Source organism: Dipodomys ordii, unplaced genomic scaffold (assembly GCF_000151885.1).
Source record: "Dipodomys ordii isolate 6190 unplaced genomic scaffold, Dord_2.0 Scaffold2, whole genome shotgun sequence".
Taxonomy (NCBI): Eukaryota; Metazoa; Chordata; class Mammalia; order Rodentia; family Heteromyidae; genus Dipodomys; species Dipodomys ordii.
This window is the reverse complement of record NW_012267218.1, coordinates 33,388,435-33,411,091: the sequence shown is the minus strand read 5'-3', so window position 1 is coordinate 33,411,091 and position 22,657 is coordinate 33,388,435.

Genomic DNA, 22,657 nt, shown 5'->3' with positions numbered 1-22,657 from the left:
CAAAAAAAAAAAAAAAAAACCAGCAAGAACACAAAGCCCTGAATTCAAGATCTAGTACCAGCATTTTTAAAAAGAAAAGGAAAAGAAAAGAAGAATGCAAAGATTAAAAAATAGAAGAAAAGTAAGAGAAATATGAAGTGATGAAGTCCAAACACAAAAATGAGATCTTGCTATAGGAGGTCCATTGAGTTCTTGTCCTGGTACAACATTTCCTTGGGAAATGATGACAAGGACAATTACTGGTAGAGAAGTGTAAGAGGATGGAACTCATTGAGTTTCTATAGATATTGAAAATGCTTACCAGTTTTCATGGAATTAGAAAACCACATAATAAAATATAATTAATACCTAACTGTATAGTACATATTTTTTCTTTAACATTTTCATGGCCAAAAGTATGCTGAGATTATGTTCTGACAACTGCATGGCAAATTGAAAATATTGTATATCATAAATACATTTAATATACCTCATCTACCAAAAATCATACTTAACCAAATGGCACTCTGGTGAGTAGTAGTTTGTCTTTGTGAGTGGCTAATAGGGAGCTGCTGCTGACCAGCCCTGTGAGAGAGTATTGTGCCATACATCAATAGCCTGGAAAATATAAAAACACAAGAGTACAGTTCTTTTCTAAATTTGTGTCTCTTTCACAAGTACCTTTTTCAAACTGTTGGAAAGGTTAAAAAAATTATATGTCCAACCAATTGTAAGTCAGAAACCATTTATATTTTCTTTCACAAACATCAATTATAATTGCAATATAATGAGTTTGATAACCAATGGAAGAAAGAAAGAAAGAGTTGGTTGTAGAAACTTATGGATCACAGAGCTCATATTATTTCACTATAAGCAAATAACCTCATGTATAAGAAAAAATAGGAAGTGGTGCTGTGGCTCAAGAGGTAAAGCACTTGCCTTGAGCTGAAGAGCTCAGGGACAGCACCCAGGGCCAGAGTTCAAGCCCCATAACCGACAAAAAACAACAACAACAACAACAAAGCCAGGCACTGGTGGCTCAGGCCTATAATCCTAGCTACTCAGGAGCCTGAGATCTGGGGATCAAGGTTCAAAACCAGCCCAGGCAGGAAAATTGTGACACTCTTATCTCCAATAAACCACCAGAAAACCAGAAGTGGCACTGTGTCTCAAGTAGCAGAGTTCTAGCCTTGAGCTGAAGAGCTCAGGGACAGCTCCCAGGCCCAGAGTTTAAGCCCCACGACCAAAAAAAAAAAAAGCAAAGCAAAAGACAAAGAAAAAAATGCTTTTCCTATTATAATCTAAATATTCTACTTCTAACATTATACATGGAGGAAAAACACAAACTGCTTTTCTTCTTTACATTCCTGCTCAACTCAGAACATTTCTATGACAATTTTTTTCCCCTTTGGTGCTGTTCCTGGCACTTGAAGTTGGGGCCTGGATGCTGTCCCTGAACTTCTTTTGATCAAGGCTAGTGCTCTGCCACTTGAGCCACAGCTTCACTTCTAGGCCTTTTGGTAATTTAGTGGAGATTAAAGTCTCACACACTTTCCTGCCCAGGCTGGCTTCAAACCACAATCCTCAGATCTCCGTCTCCTGAATAGCTAGGATTACAGGTGTGAGCTATCTGCACCCAACTACCTGTGGGAATTTTGGCATACCATTCAGTTTTGGGCTACCAGCTGGGTGACCCTTGACAGAACTAAATTCTGACACTGTATACCTGGGGACAACCTGGGATTCCATGGTGTGGGAGAGGGTTCCTTTCTCCCAAGGCTACCCCCACCAGCTTACTAGAGCTTTTGTCTGATTTGGCTATGAATTAGAGGTTCCATCTCTGAATAATCTCAAAGATTATTCAGAAGAGCCAGGTAAAGAGATACAAAATGGAGATTGTGAAGGTTCCCAGTTGTAGGAAATTGTCCTCTGGGAGTTGAGGTGTGTCTCCCCCTCTCCCCCCCCCCTTGCATGGATGTGTCTCTCAGTGTACAAACTTCACAATTAGGGAACCTTACAGGGTTTTCAACACAGAGGCCCAGCCAATTAATAACTCAGTCTCTAGTTTCTTTGGAGACTGGAACAGAGGTAAGGTTGAAAATTCTAAGCTTCTAATCATGACCTAGCGTTTCTGATGACCCATCAGGAACCCACCACAAGTTATTTTATTAAAACAAAAATTGTTCTTATTATCCAGGAAATTCCAAGAGCTTGTTAGAAACCAAGGTTAAAGACCAAGTATTAGAACAAAAGATGCACGCAATACTCTAATCACTCAGGAAATAACAGGGATTTTTAGGAGCTTTGTACCAACAACCAGGGCAGAGATCAAATACACATGCATTTTTTTATTGTGTCCCACCGCCCTCTGGCTCTAGATATTCATCTGTAAATAAAAAATGCTTGGGCCACAACTAGAGAGGCCTTAATTTTTATGACCAATGTAAGAGAGAGGCCTTTAGTACACCCATTCAATGTGCTAGAAATTTTCATCCCAAAGCAGTGTTTTTGAGATTGTTGCCTTAAGAGATATGCAAAGAATTTCTTGAGTTAAACCAGCTTCTACTAAACATGTCATAAAATACCCCTGGGCTAAGAATCCATTGAAATCTACATGTACTTCCATAGATTCCATCTTAAACAGATTGTGTACAGGTCAATCTCTTCTATATATTAAGCTGTTATGTATAATTATTGGATACAAAGATGAAAAGCCAACTTTATAAAATAGTAGACCTATAACATAAGTTTAAGTTTTTTTAAAACAAAAATGTGTAATGATGTCATTGTTTTTAGACTACCATAAATGCAGCAGGGTTGTATCACCCTGTAATCCCAACAATTGAAAAGTATAGGTGGACTGTGATGAGTTCAAGGCCAGTGCAGCCTACATAGTGAGTTCCAGACCAGCCTGGGTTATGAGACCCTATCTCTAAAACAAATAAACAAAGGACTATCATAAAAGAGGCATGGTACACCCTTAGCTCAGTGCTAAGGAGCTAAACCAAGAATGCACTGGGGATTTCATTATGTCCTTGGGTAGCAGAGCCAACCTTCTGACCCACAAAAATCAAAACAGGGATAGCAAAGTGCAGATTTCTCAAATGGATTTCTGGGAGTGGGGATATATAAGGATATTTCCATTCCACAGTTCTCAATCCCTGTGTCTTCTCTGTTAAGAATATAGAAGCATCATATAATACCCTGGGAGATGGTACTGATTTCAAGGGTATTATTTCCAAGATGCATCTTGTATCTGGGGAAGGAGGTACTGGAGCTTGAACTCAGGGCCTAGGTGCTGTCCCTTAGCTGTTCTGCTCTAGGCCAAGACTCTACCACTTGAGCAATACCTCCACTTCTGGCTTTTTGGTTGTGAATTGGAGATAAGTGTCTCATGGACTTTCCTACTCAAGCTGGCTTCAAACCCCAATCCTTAGATCTCAGCCTCCTGAGTCGCTAGGATTACAAGCACAAGCTACCCATATCTGGCCTCAGATGCATCTTGCGGAGTTTGTTCTCCATCCAGAGGAATGTAGGAGTGATAGAACAGTGGCCCCCATGGCCATGCACCACAGCTTCCCCCTTCAGATATAAAATATGTCTCCAAGTGAGTGAAAGAATCAATATCATGGTGGGCAGCTCTAGCTACAAGCCTACTCTATGTCTCATGGTCAGATACTGTCCCTTCCATGGCCCATTAGCCTGCTTTATAGATTTATTTTGCAGAAGAAGGCATGACCTTAAGTGAGAACTCCCAGAGTCTCTTGTGATTTTTCCTTTAAGGACTTTCTCTGAACTTCAAAGATTATTTTGACCACATATCTCAAATACATTCTCCCCCCCTTTTTTTTGTCAGTCCTGGGGCTTGAACTCAGGGCCTGGGTACTGCCCCTGAGCTTCTTTTGCTCAAGGTTAGTACTCTACTGCTTGAACCACAACACCATTTCTGGCTTTTTCTGTTTATGTGGTACTGAGGAATCAAACCCAGGGCTACATGCATGCGAGGCAAGCACTCCACCACTGAGCCACATTCCCAGCCCCAACCCTCCCCTGCTTTTTTGTGAGTGATTGTGATATTGCCCTCTATTTTAAAAAAATTTCAAGTATTTATGGGTTTTCCAAAGTTCAAGTTCATCTGACAAAACCGTATTCCTTCATGTTTGACTTGTATTACTAGGCTTTTTTGGGCATCACATGAACAACACCAGCATTGACTTCATGGAACATGCACAAAGATATATAAGATCAGTTATGCCAATATGTGGCAAATAAATCATAGTGACTGGCAGACTTTCTCTCGACTACTGCTGTCTTGAAGTTTTCGTGAGACGGCTACATTGGGGGATGTTCTCTATGTTTAATTCTGTGTGCTCTCCTGGGTGAACTGGATATTTAGAATGAAGTAAAAGCCATTTGAAGTTATTATTTAAGTCTACAAAAGTCATTTAATCTATGTGCTGAAAAGAGCTAAACACTGAATATTGAAAATACCTGAGTCTATAGTCTAATGCAAAACCCTTTCAACTCAAGATAGTCTCTATGTAGTTTATACTATGATAGATTGTTGGCTTTGTGTTTCGTAATGTGGTAGTCCTTTTCCAATGGAAACTGGTATACTATTGAGACTTTGGGAGCTTTGAAATGGAAACATCTCAATAAGATAGGAAAATAAGGAGACAAGTGTTTCAAAAAATGTTAAGAAAATTGTATAGTATAAGGCTGATAGTTAAGGATACAAAATGAGGGCAGAAAAACTGGATACTCTAGATACTGAGAAATCTTTGTAAAGCTTGGTTGTGGTCATATAGTTGCTGAGATTGTCATATGAATGTGGAATCTGTGATTTCAATAGCAACGAGAAAAAAAATCCAGTGTCTTAAAAAAAATGTCATTATGCAATGACTTAATTTAAAGAGGTGTCCCAGAGTTGTAGGATAACATTGAAAAGCAGCTTATTGGCACATTAAAAATGAAATTTTCTGCCAGGCACTGATAGCTTACACTTGTAATACTAGCTACTTAGAGGATATCTGAGATCTGAGTGTTGTGATTTTAAAATGATCCTGATAGAAAGTCCACAAGATTCTTATAGCCAGTTGGCAAGCAAAAAGCCAAAAGTAGAACTGTGGCTCAAGTCCAGACAGACTTGAGTGAAAGACCTAAGAAATAACTCTCAGCTGAGTCCAGTACCAGCACGCACACACACATACACACACACACACACACACACACACACACACACAACCATTGAGAATGATTAAATCACAGACAACATCTTTCTAACAGCCGTATTTTCTTTCTTTTTTTTTTTTTGGTTGGTCGTGGGGCTTGAACTCTGGGCCTGGGCGCTGTCCCTGCGCTCTTCAGATCAAAGTGAGTGCTCTACTGCTTGAGCCACAGCTCCACTTCCCCACAAATCTTTCTAAATACAATGGTTTATCTCACTGATAATTGTAAATTTCAAGAAAGGACATAGACAAAAGCTTTACAAACTAATTATATCACAGCATTTTACTTGTTGCTGCTGCAAAACTTTGGTTTGATAAATCAAAAGTACCATCAAAGAATTCAGTGCTTTGTGTTTCTGAGTGTAAGTTCCAAGGTTAGAAGAACACATAAACCAACTATCAGCAGTTCACACCTAACATCCTAACTACTCAGGAGTCTGAAACATGAAGATCATAGTTCAAAGCCAGCCCAGGCAGGAAACTCCATGAGACTCTTAACTCCAATTAACCACCAGAAAACTGGAAGTGGCACTATGGCTTAAAGTGGTAGAGTGCAAGCCCTGAGTGAAAATGCTCAGGGACAATGCTCAGGCCCTCAGTTCAAGCCCCATGACTAACCAAAAAAAGCAGCAGCAGCAGCAGCAGAGGAGGAGAAGAAGAAGGATTAGGAGGGGACGAGGAGGAGGAAGGACGACGACATAAAAGTTTGTAGCTCACTGGGCACTGGTGGCTCACACCTGTAATCCTAGCTACTCAGAAAGCTGAGATCTGAGGATCACAGTTCAAAGCCAGCCTAGACAGGAAAGTCAATAGTTTTATCTACAATCAATTACCAAGAAAAGAAAGAAAGGAAAGAAGGAAGGAAGGAAGGAGGGAGGGAGGAAGGAAGAAAGGAAGGAAGGAAGGAAGGAAGGAAGGAAGGAAGGAAGGAAGAAGGAAGGAGGGAAGGAAGGAAGGAAGGAAGCCAACCAAAAGTGGAGCTGTGGCTCAAGTGATAGTGATAACTTTGAACATAGAGCTCATAGACAATGCCCAGGTGCTGAGTTCAAGCCCCAGGACCAGAACCAAAAAGAAAAGAAAAAGAAAGTTTGTGGCTTTACCTAAAGGAAATAGGTCCTAAAGGTCCTTTGTTTTCTTTTGTTTTGTTACCAGAAACTGCATTGTGGATCACCCAGTTCAAAAATTGTTACTGGGGCTGGGAAGGTGGCTCGGTGGTAGAGTGCTTGCCTTGCAATGCATGAGGCCCTGGGTTCGATTCCCCAGCACCACATAAGCAAAAAAAAATGCTGGAAGTGGCACTGTGGCTCAAGTGGTAGAGCACTAGCCTTGAGCTGAAGAGCTGAAGGACAACACCCAGGCCCAGAGTTCAGGCCCCACAACTGGACCCAAAAAAAAAATTGTTACTCTAGATCTTTATCTTTTTTGTGTTACACCAATTAAAACTTTTAAAAGATCACATATCAAATCTAATAGCCTTTTCAGAAAATTTAAACTTGATAATTCTATAAATTTCCTCTATATACAGAAGAAAAGTGAATTGATTTTCTGAAGGACATTGTCAATAAGATCTGTTAAACCTTTTGATACAATGCTTTTTTTTTTTTTTTCTGTTTTTCTTTAGCCAGTCCTAGATCTTGAACTCTGGGCCTGGGTGCTGTCGCCGAGCTTCTTTTGCTCAAGGCTAGCGCTCTACCATTTAAGCCTCAGAGCCACTTCCAGATTTTTCTAATTTATTTTTGGAGAAAAGAATCTCACAACCTTTCCTGCCCAGGCTGGCTTCAAACTGTGATCCTCAGATCTCAGCCTCTTAAGTAGCTAGGATTACAGGCATGAGCCACTGGTGCCTGGCAAAATAAAATTCTTATCATTCCTATTGCTTTTTTTTTTTCTTGGTCAGTCATGGGGGCCTGAGCACTGTCCCTGAGCTCTTTTGCTCAAGGCTAGCACTCTACCACATGAGCTACAGTCACACTTCCCAATTCATTTTTCATAAAGCAAAGGACACATAGATTTAGTATGAGATTAGGAAACACAAATTATTATTTATGCTTATAATTTGCTTTCTTTATAAATTTAGTTAAATGCTATTTCAATTTCAAGCAAAATTAATTTTTGACAAAACGCATAATTGCTATCTTCACTGGAAATATTTTAAAGCAATTTCATGAGAAATGTTTCCAGGTATACAGGAGCTAGCTGAAATCAATAGATCATTCACTGAGAACTAGCTTAAAGATTACTCAGTTTAGGAAGTCAAGCTGCTAATCAGAAGGCATTCTTGAGTAGCAAGACTTAAGAACCCAAACTAGAAAAGAATACTCATTATCTTAAATCCCAATATGACCTTTCCCCCAAATAGAAGTCCCCACTTCATTTAGATAGGAACTCCAATTCCCCAATGTATTTCTGAGAATCCCAAAGGAGTATCTCACATGTATTAATTAATGAGTCTAAGGCATTCATTTTCCTAATGATGTCAGGCCTCCGCCACACTGGTGAACTCAAATGTCAGCTGGCAAATTATTTCAATGTTGTTGGCTGTGCTGGATGTAGTGGTACACACACTTATGATCCTAATACGTGGGCGGCTGCGGTAGGAGGATGCAATTTTGAGTCTAATCTGAGCTATATAGCTAGCAACTTTCAGACTAGCTTAGGCTCAAGGCTGGCAAGACTCTATAATAAATAAATACATACATATATAGTGTATGTATGTATTGCTTGCCACTGCCACATTCTGTACCAGGTATAGATCCTTCTCAGTTGCTCCAGCTGTCATTCAACCTTTGGGACATTGTAACTGCTAAGCAGTAGTGACTGCTAATGGCAAGCAAAAATGTCTTTTGTATTATACTATGTTAGAGGGTTCCACCACAATATTTTTTTGGGGGAAGGAGTATTAAAACCTTTTATTTAGGGGCTGGGAAGGTGGCTCAGTGGTAGAGCGCTTGCCTTGCATGCCTGAGGCCCTGGGTTCGATTCCTCAGCACCACATAAGCAAAAAGAAAAAAGCCGGAAGTGGCGCTATGGCTCAAATGGTAGAGTGCTAGCCTTGAGCTGAAGAGCTGAGGGACAGCGCCCAGGCCCAGAGTTCAGGCCCCATGACGGGACCCAAAAAAAAAAAAAAACCTTTTATTTAGGCACTAGGAATGTGTCATAGGGGTAGAGTGCTTGCCTAGTATGCATGAGATCCTGGGGTCAATTCCTCAGTACCACATAAACAAAAAATAATAATAAAGAAATTTAATTTTTTAACCATTTTAGTTAAAGATTTTTAGTATAAAAATAAACAAATACAAATTACATTATAGTAGCTCAAGGCAGTATTCTACATAACAAAATTTTTTTTAAAAATTATAAAGTAAATGTACTGGGATTGAAGAAGCATCATACTTAACATCCAATCCTGCCTGCATGGGTATAAAATAATCTGACCACATGTTTATGCAAAATAGGTTACACAACATTTCTTAAACTCCAAAAGTGTCTTAAACGAAAATCTCCCAAACCAGAATGATTCTCTTCAGGCCTTAGCTCTCATGGCTAACTCAAATCCATACCAGGACAAATTGCCTTTGAGATTCATCAGTGTGTTCCCACTGGGTTCTTTATCATCTGTAAGTGTCTATCTACGCCTGAGATTGAATAATTAACATTATTCCATTGGTCTTTCCAGAAGGCTTATCAACATCTGTATAAATCATATCAAATGAGATAAATGCAAATATATTTTGCTGAAAAGGAAGTTGTTTTTATCTTTCTCTATTAGTATTGGAATTTCACGTTGGCCAAGGTGCCCTGGTACATTCTCACAGTAATTGTAAATGTTTTTAGTATGGACTTTAAAAGTATCATTGTTTAGAAGGGGGAACAACTAAAATACATATTTTAGAGATCTGGACTCTGCTCTTACATCTATCTTCTGTTTCCGTGCTATGAACCCATTACTTAGTACAGGATAACAAGTACTTTTTCAAGGTTGCTTTGAAAGTAAAACAGGTGATGGGTATGAAGGTGAGTTGAAAATACTACACATTCTATTCTCATGGAAAAAACTTTATAATGCTTAATACATTTAGTGTTTCACAATAATTTTCAACCTATTTAGTTGAAAAGTTATTTACTGGTGTTGTTTTTTTCCTGTTGTATTTCTTGAGGTGGGAGCTGTGTAAGTTAAGTTATATTTATTTATTTAGCTAGTTCTTCAGAGATACTGGGGATTGAGTCCAGGGCTTCATGCATGCTAGGCAAGCACTTCACTATTAAGCTACACCCTCAGCCCAAGACAAGTAATTTTAGAGGAGTTTTGTCATAAGGGACTTTGAGATTATTTAGCTTAAATTTCTTATTTTTCAGATGCATTACCGAAGATCAGGTAGACCAGGATCAGTGGGCAGGCCAGGAACGCCAGATCTACATCTGCACATAGAGCTTGTTTCACTCATAAAAGAATGTTTTTGAGGGCATTATTTCTCAAAGATTATTATTTATTTACATTATTCTTTGTTTTCAGAGTGCCTACAGTATTCATGGGGCATAGGTTTTTAGAACAGCAACAAAATTATATTATTGAATTCCTTTTGTGTGAGGCTGGATTTGAGATACTACAGATACAACATTTAACTAAAACAGACAAATCATTGCATGGTAGAGTTTATCTTCTGTTGAAATTATGGTCATAAGAGCACTATAATATGTGTGTTAAAAGTAACCTAGTTTTTAGCCGGGCATGGTGGCTCATGCCTGTAATCCTAGCTACTCAGAAGGCTTTGATCTGAGGATCAAAGTTCAAAGCCAGAGGGGGCAGGAAAGACCATGAGACTTTTATCTCTAATAATCCACTCAGAAAACAGGAAGTGGTACTGTGGCTCTAGTGGTAGAGCACTGGCCTTGAGCTGAAGAGCTGAGGGACAGCTCCCAGGCCCAGAGTTCAAGCCCCACTACCAACCAAAGAAAAAAATAACCTAGTTTTTAAATATTTTTATTAAGTAATTGTACAAAGGAGTTGTCATTCAACAAAGCAGTTTATGAATACAATGCATCTTGATCAGTGTCACCCATTTCACCCTCCCAACCCACCCTTTCCCTCGATTTTCCTAAACTGTGTAGGATATACATTGAATTTTTGACTGCTACTCACCCCTTCCTGCTTCTTCTCTTCATTCATCTATGCCACCCCCCCCCTCACTTGCACCCAACCCCATTCCCTTTCAAGTACCTGTTTCCCGGTGTTCATTTTATTGAAATACAGTTTTGGCCTTGCTAAGGAATTACACTGCTGGAATTCTCTTCTACATCTACTGTATTTCAATGAACACATGTATGTACACTTGCATACCAACCAATGTATTTACTTATATATTTGTAAAACAATTCTAGCTTGCACATACTGAGAGAAAACATCCAACCTCTGTGTCTGATTTTCTTAAGTTTATAGGACACACAACTAACACTCTCATTGGCAATGTATTTCTTTAGTTGGAAGGCACTCTTGGAATGTTTCTTTACCATCTTGAAGTCATATTCAAGCTTTAGGTTTCCTATATGCTATTTCCAAGTTCTTAAGCCATTTAAGAATACATATATCTAAGCCAAGCATGATGGTACATGCCTACAGTTCCAAGACTTAGGAAATAGGAAGATTGAGAGTTTGACTCCAGCTACATAGTGAGGATTTGCTTTTAAAAAATAAGTTCAAAAAGAAAGGAAAGAAAAGGAAGAGAAGGGAAGGGAGTGGTAGAGGGGAGGGGAGGGAAAAGGAGGAGGAAGGAAAGAAAGACAATATGCATCTCTATAGATGACTACAGACAATATAAGAACCACTTATATATCTCAGTATCTGCCACATTTTCAATGACACATATATAAGTTAGCAAGATTTATTCCTTAGACATATGGCAAACTAGTTGAGCCAGGAAGAGCAAGGAACAAGCTTTCAACATCTATACCTGACTGTTTTATTTCTCATCCACATATTTGAGTGGTGAGAATTCATTCCGTTTTTCTATCCTCCCCAATTCTCCTCCTTTGTGTATGCTGACAATCAGCTACTATATGCATGTTCCTGCTTGAAGTCATGGGAAAAGGATGCGTAATGCTCTAAAAAAAATGAAGCTGAGATCCAGAAGTCAATGATCCAGAGACAGAACCAAGAAGATCCACTCAAGTCTATGGTGTAGAGAAAGTCTGGGTGATCAATCATGGATAATTATAGCCTGGTAGGGAAGAGCAAAATAGGAGACTGGCACCTTAAACAAGTGGCAAGGCTATTTATGACAGTGCCATTTCTGATCAACTTCTGGAGGTGTAAATTATGTACAAGAACGTACTTTTTGCTTTATATGAGTTTGATATGTTTTGAAATACACTAGTGTATCCATTGGTATACCACTTTGATAGCGTTTTAGGATGATCTTTCATTTTTCTACCACATACTCTTTGAGCAATTATCCTGGAAGTCTTATGCTAGCCAAACTTGGGCTTTTGTCTTTGTTTCAGCAAAAATTATCAATGAAGTGCCCACATCAATGAGATCTGGAGGCAAACACTTGACCTTGAACCTAGTTGCCACAGATCTTGCCAAGAGAATCTGAAAGAGAGGGTGGAGAATTATCACACTGCAAGGCTCAGGGACACTCTGCTGCCTGGCCACTGGACAGATATGGACATAGAAAGAACAGACTCTCCAAGGATCCACACAAATACAAAAGATCTGCCAAATACAAAACCTTTTAACAACTCACTGATGCTCTTCCTTTATGTCTTGCAATCCCAGAAAAATGGGTAAAAGTTGGGGCTGGGTGGGTAGAGATGTAGTCAGAACTTAGAAAACGGTGTTTAAAGTAACAATAGAGAATGTCTATAGTTCTCCAAGATCCACCTGTAAGCTTAGCATATAGTACATGCTTCATATTATGATTCCTCAATAATAAAGATAATTCAGTGAGACTCTGGCCTTCTTGGTGCTGCCATGTAAGTTTCATTTACCCAGGAGAGGAACTAACCTGTCTTTGCAAGTCCAAAGTGTAAAATTAATCAACTTCATGTGACTGACTGTGGTTCTTCGTAGGCAAGTTCTAACTCACTTAACCATAGGCAACTTCATAAGGTTTCCAAATTAAGAGCCAAGCAGCTACTGATTCTGCATGCCCACAAAAAAAAATCAAAAGGAAAACATTATCCACCCAATATCTGGAAAATATGAATTGCCTATGGCTTAGGGCACATGGAAGGAACACTAAGCTAAGATAAATATTAAGCAATGTAAGATCTTCCTTTTGTTTCTGCTTTAATTATCCTATTAAACTTTTCCCCTAAAAATGCTTAATTTAGAAATCCTCAGATGAAAATTATATAACTAAAAGTAGAAATTGGCATCTAGGAGAAAAACATTACTTGAGTATTTTATTCACTAGCTGTTTTAATACTTCTGGGTAGTGATTTTCTTCCTGATTGAAAAAAAAATAGTTGCTTTGAAGAAAATGACTATGTCACACAAATAGCTTACAAAAGTAAGCTCATTTGTCCTTATTTTGAAGTTTTCTTTCCTCACTTGTCTGCCTGTGTTATGATATGAAAAAAGAAAAAAAGTTTTCCTTACATCACTGAAACAAAGTCAGATGGAAATGCCAAAAAAATCCTAGAAAATTCACCATCTAGCAAGAGGTTCTTGCTTTGCTGTGTTTTGGACAGAAGTTCAGCAGACTGTATATAGACCTTAGGGATGGACAGGAAAAAATTTGAATTTTAGCCCCCAAATTATATAATATTAATTTGTACCTCAACCAGTAAAATGCTGGAAATAAAGCTATGACTCAAGGGGTAGAGTGCCAGCCTTGAGTGGAAATGTCAGTGTCAAAGACAAAGTCCAGGCCCTGAGTTTAAACCCAGGACCAACCTCCAAATAATCATAACTACATAAAATTAATTATAACACTTACACTACTATAATGATTTTGCAGCTGCTTCCTGTAGCTATTGCTCTGAGCTTATTTGTTGCAAAGTGCCACACAATCTTAATATCTCCACATGAACACTTTTTTTTCTCTAGCAAATTCTGTATTGCAGTAAAAGTTTCTCATGGTTCTCAAGCATTTTTACCATATAATACACACACACACACATAACATAAAAGACATGCTAAGCAAGTGTCCATATTATCTATAAAGCATTCAATATCAGGCTAATAGTCATTACATTAGGGGGAGTCAAATATTATTCATGAATGTGTGTGTGTGTGTGTGTGTGTGTGTGCACGCGCGCGCGCGCGAGCGTGCTGATACAGGGGTTTGGATTTAAGACCCTGCCCTGTTGTTTGGCTTTTTTGCTCAAGGCTGGTACTCCACCACTTGAGTCACATCTCCACTTCCAGCTTTTTAATGGTTAATTGGAAATAGAGTCTCTGGGATTTGTCTTCCCAGGCTGGATTTGAACTTCCATATTCAATGTCCTGAGTAGGATTACAGGCATGAGCCTCCAGCTCCCAGCTATTCTACATGAATTTTTCCCCGGGAGGTGGATATGAGTGTCCATAACCCAACCCCCAGCACTGTTCAAGGATTAACTGTAATAGGTAACAGCGGATACTTTTAGGAAGAAGGAATAGGCAAAGGAAGTCAGAAGAACTTTCTTATATTTGTTCATTTGCTGTATTTGGAAATGCTTTTAAAAAATACATAGCAAACCCAGAGATGCACAAGTGTGATTTTATTACTCAACTCTCTTTTGTCCTGAAATTGACACTGCAGGAAGATGACCTATTTTTCCCTGTGCTCATATTTTATACTATGAGCACTCCCTACACACTGTTATCATAATATGAGCTGCACAAATGAGTGACATGGTCTATAATCCTACTTTCTTGCCATTTGGTATTTCTACCTCCTTAGTTATTAACTTATGATGTATAATATGATTACAATACCTACCTCATGGGACTATCTTGGTGCTAAATGAAAGAGCATAGCTAAAGTGCGTAACAGTGCTTAGAATATAGCAGATGCATGCGAAAGGATTGGTTTGTGTTCTGGTTGCTAGTTGTATAATACAAGGCTTCCCAGATAAAGTATTCCTGCCCCAAAGCAGCTCATCCCCAGCAATATACAAACCTAAATAACCAACGGTATATGTCTGACACAAAATAGAATGGGTACTTAACATATATGAGTGATAGAATGATTTATTCTATGTCATCTAAACTTTTTTACGTGTGTGTGTGTGTGTGTGTGTGTGTGTGTGTGTGTGGTGGGGCTTAAACTCAAAGCCTTTCATTTGGCTTTTGTCATTCAAGGCTGATGTTTTACTACTACAGCCAAATCTCCACTTCTGGATTTTGCTGGTTTTTGGGAAATAAGTCTCTGTCTTGCTTGAGCCAGCTTCAAACTGTGATCCTCAGTTCACAGCCTCCTGAGTTGCTAGGATTATAGGCATGAGTGACCATTGTCCAGCTGTAACCTAACATATTGATGCCATTTCTGATGGGAGATAGAAAGTTGGAAAGGCAGATTCATAAAGTTCTTTCTATTACTGTGCAATTTTATAGGCAGGTTATTTTCTCCTTAGCTACTGAAAAATGGTAATTTTAACAATTTAAAATTCATTTAATGGTTGAAGATGTTGAAATCCTGTAAGTGTCAATGAGGATAGAGTTCTACCATGAACTTCCACAGATGAAACTCTAATCTCTTTTCTCTTCTGGAAAATGTTATATGAGAGCTATGGCTTGTAAGAATCTTCCAACTATGTGACTTTGATTTTAGAAAAATATCCAAGTCTCTCTTTCCTTTCTGTTAAAGAAACACATTTCCTTAGGTTTCATCCCTAAAACTGTAAACTTTCTACTTTATTCAGAAAGATATTAAATGACTTTGGAAAAGTGTTAATGAACTTTATTTCTTAAAGTTGTTTTAGATTAGCAAAGAACTGAACACAAAGAGTTCCTATATATTCTTCATCCCTCACTCTACCCCAGTTAACCACCAAAAAGCCAGAATTGGAGCTGTGGCTTAAGTGGTAGAATGCTAGCCTTGAGCAAAAAACAAACAAACAAACAAAAAACTCAAAAAACTAAGGGACAGCACCTAGGCTCTGAGTTCAAGCTCTATTACTGGCAAAAAAAGAAAAAGAAAATAAAATGTAATGGTATCTTATTTTTGTGCAAATTTATAATTCCCTAATGACACATGATACTGACACATTTTCATATGCTTATTTATCATCTCTTCTTCCTCCTCCTCTTCCTCCTTCCTTTCTTGCTTTCTTCCTTTCTTTTTTGCCAGTCCTGGGGCTTGTCCTTGGTAGGCTTTGTTCCTGAGCTTTCGTTGCTCAAGGCTACCCTGTACTACGTGAGCCACAGCGCCACTTCCAGTTTTTTCTGAGTAGTTTATTGGAGATAAGTGTCCCACAGACTTTCCTGCTTGGGCTGGCTTTGAATTGTGATCCTCAGATCTCAAGTCTCCTGAGTAGCTAAGATTACAGATATGAGCCATTAGCACCTGGCCTGTATATCTTCTTTAGTAGAGTTTGTTCATTTCTTGTTGTCAATTGTGTATGTGTATGTGTCTCTGTATATGTATACCAGTATTGAACTCAGGACCTTGCACTCTGCTTGGTTTTTATGTTCAAGGCTGGCACTCTACCACTTGAACCACATCCCTACTTCTGGCTTTTTACTGGTTAACTGGAGACTTTTCTGCCCAGACTGGATTCCAACTATGATTCTCAGATCTCAGCCTCCTGATTCGTTAGGATTACAGGTGTGCGCCACTTATAAGGCTTATTGTCAAGTTTTAAGATTTCTTTGTGTGTCATAGATACAAGACCTTTATGAAAAATGTGTTTTACAAATATTTTCTTTCAGTATATCGCTTGCCTTTTCATTCTTTTAGCAGTGTATTTTTCAAAGAAAAAAATTAGTGTAATGAGCCCAATTTAATAATTTTATTTTATGGATTATGGTTTTCATGTTGTATTTTAATTTCCATTACCAAATCCAACAACAGATGGATTTTCCCTTTTTTTTTCCAGACGTGTGTGTGTGTGTGTGTGTGTGTGTGTGTGTGTGTGTGTGTGTGTATTGGGACCTGTGTGCTATCCATGAACTTCTTTTGCTTAAGGCCTATGCTCTACCACTTTAGCCACAGCTACACCTCTGGCTTTTTACTGGTTAGTTGGAGTTAAGAGTTTCACAACTTTCCTGCATGGGCTGCCTTTGAACTGCAATCCTCAGACCTCAGCCTCTAGAGTAGCTAGGATTACAGGCATGAGCCACCAGTACGAAGCAGAAATTTCATTTACTTTTCTGTTTTATATTTAGGTCTGTGATCCACATTGAGTTAGTTTTTGAGAATAAAGGTAAAAGTCTAAATTGCTTTTTGCTTATGGACTCTAGTTGCCCTAGCACTGCTTGTTGAAAAATATTCTTTCTCCATTGAATTACCTTTGCTTTCTTGTAAAAGACAGATGGCCATTTTTGTGTGAGTCCAGTTTTGGGCTTTCTCATCCGTTCCATAGACCCATTTGTCTACTCTTTTGCCATAATTTTATTATTTCACGATAAAAAGTTTCATAGTAAGCCTTGAAGTTAGGTAGTTTCACTTCTCTGAATTTGTTCCCCTTCTTCTGTATTAGCTCTTCTAGTTTTTGCCTTTTTAAATAGACTCTAGTTTCTTGAAACCCACACTGAATCTGGAGATCAGCTGAGTGAAATAACATCTTTAAAATCTTGAGTATTTTTCATGAATATGAAATACCTCTCCACTTAGATTTCCTTTAGTTTCCTTCATCATAAGAGTTTTGTAGTTTTTCCTTACATAGGTCTTGCACATATTTTGTTATAGCCATTTGTAAATATTCCATTTTGGTATGAATATAAGTAGTATTGTGTTTCTAACTCAACTACTGATTGTCTGTTGCTGTATATAGAAATAGACTTTTATATATTAGCTTTATATCCTGCAACCTTGCATTAATAGCTTGTTTAGAGTTATTTTTTGTTTTGTATTGTTATATTGGTTTTAGTCAATTTGTTGGGATTTTCTTTGTTGCCCTTTTCCATTGCTTCTTCTTTTCTTCTTGTCTTCCACTCTTTTTCTGCCATCTTCTGTTTTCTTTGAGCATTTTGCTCAGGCAAAATGCCTATTTTCTTTCATCTCTTAGTTTTCAAGAAATCTTTTTTAAAAATCTTGTTGGATTCCAGTGGCTGTAATCCTAGCTACTCAGGAAGCTGACCAGTAATAATCATGGTTTGAAGCTAGCTCAAGGCAGGAACTTATGTCTAATTAGCCACCAAAAAGGCACAAGTGGAACAGTGGTACAGCAAGTGGTAGAGCACTGAGTGTAAAAGCTCGGGGACAGCATATGGGTCCTGAGTTTAAGCCACAAAAAGAAAAATATAATTTTAATCTTAGGGGTTGCATTAGGGTTTACAATAGTTATAGCAAGTCCAAGTCCATTTTTAAATATTCTGCCTCTCTTGTAATGCAAAAACTTAATACTAGATTCCTCTCTTCCTCCCTTCCATCCACTATAATGTGCTATCACTCATTTCACTTTTTCATGAATTAGAATCCAGAAAGTATTACTTTTTTGAATAATGTGTTATGTGTTAGAACCCTTATGGGTAAGAAAAATGAGATGTTTTCTTTTCCCTTCATTCTTTCTATTTTTCTCTGTGTAATTTCAATTTCTGACCTACATTATTTTTCTGAAGATCTTTTAACATTTCTTGCTAGGCTTACATTCTACCACTGAGCTATGTCCCCAGCCCCCTTCGAACATTTCTTATAAGGCAGTTCAACTGGCAGCAAATTTCCTCAGGTCTTTTGACAAGGACTTTCAGACGTGTGTGTGTGTGTGTGTGTGTGTGTGTGTGTGTGTGTGTTTCGGTCTTGGTGCCTGAACTCTGGGCCTGGCCGCTGTCCCTCAGGTCTTCAGCTCAAGGCTAGCCACAATGCCACTTCCAGTTTTTCTGCATATGTGGTGCTGAGGAATCAAACCCAGGGCCTCACTCATGCAAGGCAAGCACTCTACCACTGAGCCACCTTCCCAGCCCCTCAGACTTGCTTTTGAATTAAGGATATTTGTACTCTTTTGATGGATATTATCACTGAGTATGGAATTTTTTGATTGGAAGGGTTTTTCCTCTCTCAGAATTTTGAATATTTCATTCCATACTTTCTTGCTTGCATGACTTCTGAAAAGAAGTTTCATAAAATTCTTAACCTTCCTCTTTGCTAAAGCTAAGGTATATCTTCCAGTATTCCCTTACTCCTAATCTCTTCTTTCAAAATTTTCTTCCTTTGCTTTTCTGATTTGAATATGTTCTGCCCATGTGTAATTTTTCTTTTTCCCCCTCTACTTCTTCTCTTCCCCTTTTTTCTTCTCCCCCTCTCCCTTCCTTTCCTTCCTGCTCTCCCTTTCTCTCTCTCTTTCTTTTTACTATTACCAGAATTTTAACCCAGGGCTTCTAGCTGGCTGGCTGGCTGACATTGCTGGCCCTTTCTCACTTGAGCTATGCCTGCAGCCTGGCTTTTAGTTTGGAGATGGAGTCTTAGGAACTTTTCTACTCAAGGTACAATCTTCCACTGTGAGCCACAATCTGCTGGGTCTCAGCCTTCTGAATACCTCAGATTACAGTTGTAAACCACTGGCCTCCTGGTTGAGATTTAAAAAAAAAAAAAATCCCCTTCATTTGTCCTGGATTCTCTGATATTACCCAGTTTAGGGTTTGGTTTTTTGTCATTAAATTTGGAGAATTGTCAGCTGTTGTTTTTTTCCTTCAAATATTTCTTCTTCCTTCCATCTTCCCTGATATTCCCATTATAATTAGGTTGTGCCTTTCGCCATTATCCACACATATTTGTGTTGGGCATCCTTTTCCATTTGTTTCATCATACTTTTCTTTACAGTTTCAGTTTTAGAAACTTATCTTGACATACCTTCAATCTCAGTCTTTCTTGCCTGGGATGTATCTAGTTTATTGACAAGCCCATTGAATGCATTCTTTATTTCAATTACATTGTTTTTTATTTCTATTGCTTCCTTTTTATTAGCCTATGTTAATAGTAAAAGAGAGCTTCAGTGTATCACTTCCCCTTTTTTCTGTCTTAACTGCTATACTGTACTTCCATTATCTGTTTTTATAAACTGACCACTTTTGAGTGTTAATAGTGCATTAATTTATTATGTTAGAACTCCCGTTCTCTGTTACATCTGAGTCTGATTCTGGTGTTCATTTTTTCTCCAGACTTTTTTTTTTTTTTTTGCCTTTGACAGATCTTGTTGAAGATCAATGTGCCTAATCAGATCACAGGAATGTAGTAGATAGGACTTAAGTGTGAAATTCCAGGAGAACTTAGATTACTGTTTAGTATACCAAATAGACCAACATTTCCTTCCATTTCTTTGTTTTGGGGGTTTTTGTTTGTTTCTCACATTGTCTTTAGATGTCCTTAAGGAATCCTGAAATAGAGTCAGAGACTTGCATTGTTTTAGTTGTAATACTCTATCTTAGGAGCCCTTCTCCTGTGGTATAAAGTGAAGAGAACAGTCAGCATTCTGTAGTTCTTTGACTATATCTCAGACCTTCCATGAGCCTGAGCTATTTCCCTTCCCCCATGGAGATGGCTGGAGTTGGATATTTTCTCTTTGCCAAATTGGAGGTTTTGGTAAACACCAATTGGTAAATCTCTGATCAAATAATTTCCTTGAGGGCAGGTTTTACTGAAAGCACAGATTATAAGAACATTTAAGAACTGTTTTCCCCCACCCCAACACACACACACACACACACACACACACGCACGCACGCACACACGCACGCAAGCAAGCAAGTGGAGACTGTTCAGATTTTCATAGTGAGATACTGAAAGCAAGTGTTTCAAAGGGAAACTTAGAAAAGTAAAAAACAATAGCAAAAACTCAAAGAAAGTGTATTTGGTTTTTAATTCTCAAGCTAGTCTTCATTGAGCCTCCATTAATTCCTCAATTACCTTTTAAAGTGTGATTGTTATTATTATAACTACAAAGAAGATGAAGAAGAAACAAAGGGGAATATGTCAAGGATCAGTTGCTGACTATGGTTCTTCCTCACATCTTCTATAGTTTAAACTATACTTCTGATGTGTGCTCCATCGTTTTTTGTAGTAATCCATAATTCAGGTCTTAACCTGATTCCTTCTGACTCACTGCCCAATGTCTTACTAAATCTGGGGTAAAAGTCAACAGAGTCACTTTGCAAGTAGTCTGGTGAACTACTTAGTAAGTTCTGCAATGTTGGTTGTGAAGTGAACCTTGGACACTTACACAGATTAAAAGGTGATTAAATAAGACTGTTTATCAAGATATACTTACAAAGCAGTGACTTAAATGCATTTATTAATAGGTGGTAAAGGGAGTGATTTTAAATTATTTTCCATCAGAGATTTTGCTCTTTAAGATTTCATTTTAAAAGTTTTCTTGAATTAGGAGGTACTTTTGGCATTCATTATTATGTATAACCTCGTTTGTTGAGCCAATTGCCAGTGGCTCATGCTGGTAATCCTAGTTACCCAGGAGGTTAAAATCTGAGGGTTGTGTTTCCAAACAAGCCTGGTAATCCTCATCCAGCCAGGGCAGGAAAGTCAAAGAAAATCTTCTCTCCAATTAACCACCAAGAAAAAACTGGAAATGATTCTGTAGCTCAAATGGTAGAGGCCTAGCCTTGGGCCAGATGGCTCAGGGACAGTGCCCAGCCCTGAGTTCAAGCCCCAGGACTGGCGCATGTACACACACACATATACACACACACACACACAATACCTACTGGGTTGAGTAATATCACCTTCCATGTACATAACTATGTGTACACTATTTACACATGCATAAAGTACCATATTTTATAGATTTTTGTTAAGGGAATTAACTCAGAGCAAAGTTAATGAATATGCAACAATATTTTGTAGGCTGAATTATCCTTCTGTGTAAACCTTTTGAAATCATCAAAACTTCTGAATTAGAGCTGATATTACAAAATGTTCATCTTTTGATGTCTTAAACATCAAAAGATACGGCTATTTCTTGCCAGATAGAATTGTTTATGTATTTATTATGAGAAGGAAAATGACTGAAGATCTCTGCAACTATCCTCATGTATGAAAATCAGAATGCTGTAATTAGTTTAAATGTTGAAAACTACATGTGCAGGTATACTAACATAATTGGCATTACTGAATAATTAAAACAGGCTACACTTTATCCAAAGCCCAACTAATCACTTGTCAACAGCCAAAAATGTGCAGATAACAACAAAAATAAGATGATCACCGTCTATTTATTCCTTCCTGTGTGCCATGAATTGTCCCCAAATGTCCTACACGTATTTTCTCACTTAATCATCCATAATCCTGTGACATAAATATTAGTTTCTCCATTTTATAAATGAGTAAACTGAGGCACAGAAAGAAAAATAATTTGCTACTGTCTGTTCCTATAGTCAAGATCACTCAAGTCAGCCACCAATGACTCATGCCTGTAATCCTAGGTAATCAGGAGGTTAAGATCTGAGGATCCAGGTTTGAAGCCAACCTAGGTACAAAAGTCCATGATTCTTATCTCAACAAAATATGCAGAAAAAGCCAGAAGTGGCACTGCGGCTCCAGTGATAGGTAGAGCACTAGCCTTTAGCCAAAGAAGCTCAGGCTTTGAGTTCAAGCCTGACACACACACACCTGTCTAAAGTCATTTTCCCCACTCTCCCTGCAGTTCGGATTGATGTTCACTTTTTTTTTTCTCAGTCTAAGACCAGGACTCGAATGTGGTACCTGATGCTTTCATCTCTTAAAGCCATTTATTTGCAAACGCTTAGCATAGCTTCAGATTTTAAGATTTCCCATTGAGAATTTCCCTTCCCCTGAGACATTTACAACAAGAGTAATTTATATTTTTATTTACATTTGGCTCGGTAAGCAAACTTCTACACAGAAAAAAAAAACAACAACTTAAGGGGCACGGAGCGTTCCATTGTTTGCTCCGGCAGAAGGCCGTCCTCGCCTGGCCCGCGGTCGGGTCAGCGCCGTGACCCACGCGTGCACAGACACGGCGGGGCTGTGCAGCCGCGCTGCGGGGCCCGCGGAGGCGGGGAGGACGCGGGAGACTCGCACGAGTGCACCAATGGGATGCAGGCCTGAGGCTCAGCAACCGAATCTCTTCTCAGCAGCGCCTCCCCGAGCCAGACGTCGCTTTCCGGAGGAGCAGGCACCCAGACCCCAGACCCCGGCGCCTCGCACCCCCTTTCTCTTTTTCCTCCTCCCCCGACAGCACACAGACGAGCACGTGAGCGGGGCAGTGCGTCCCAGCTGTGCCTCAGCTGACCGCCTCCTGATTGGTTGAGAACAACGTGGGCTGGGGTGGGGCCCGGCCGCCTGCGTCGCTTGCTATTGGCTGTCCGGGCACCCGCCTCCCCCTCAGGTGAG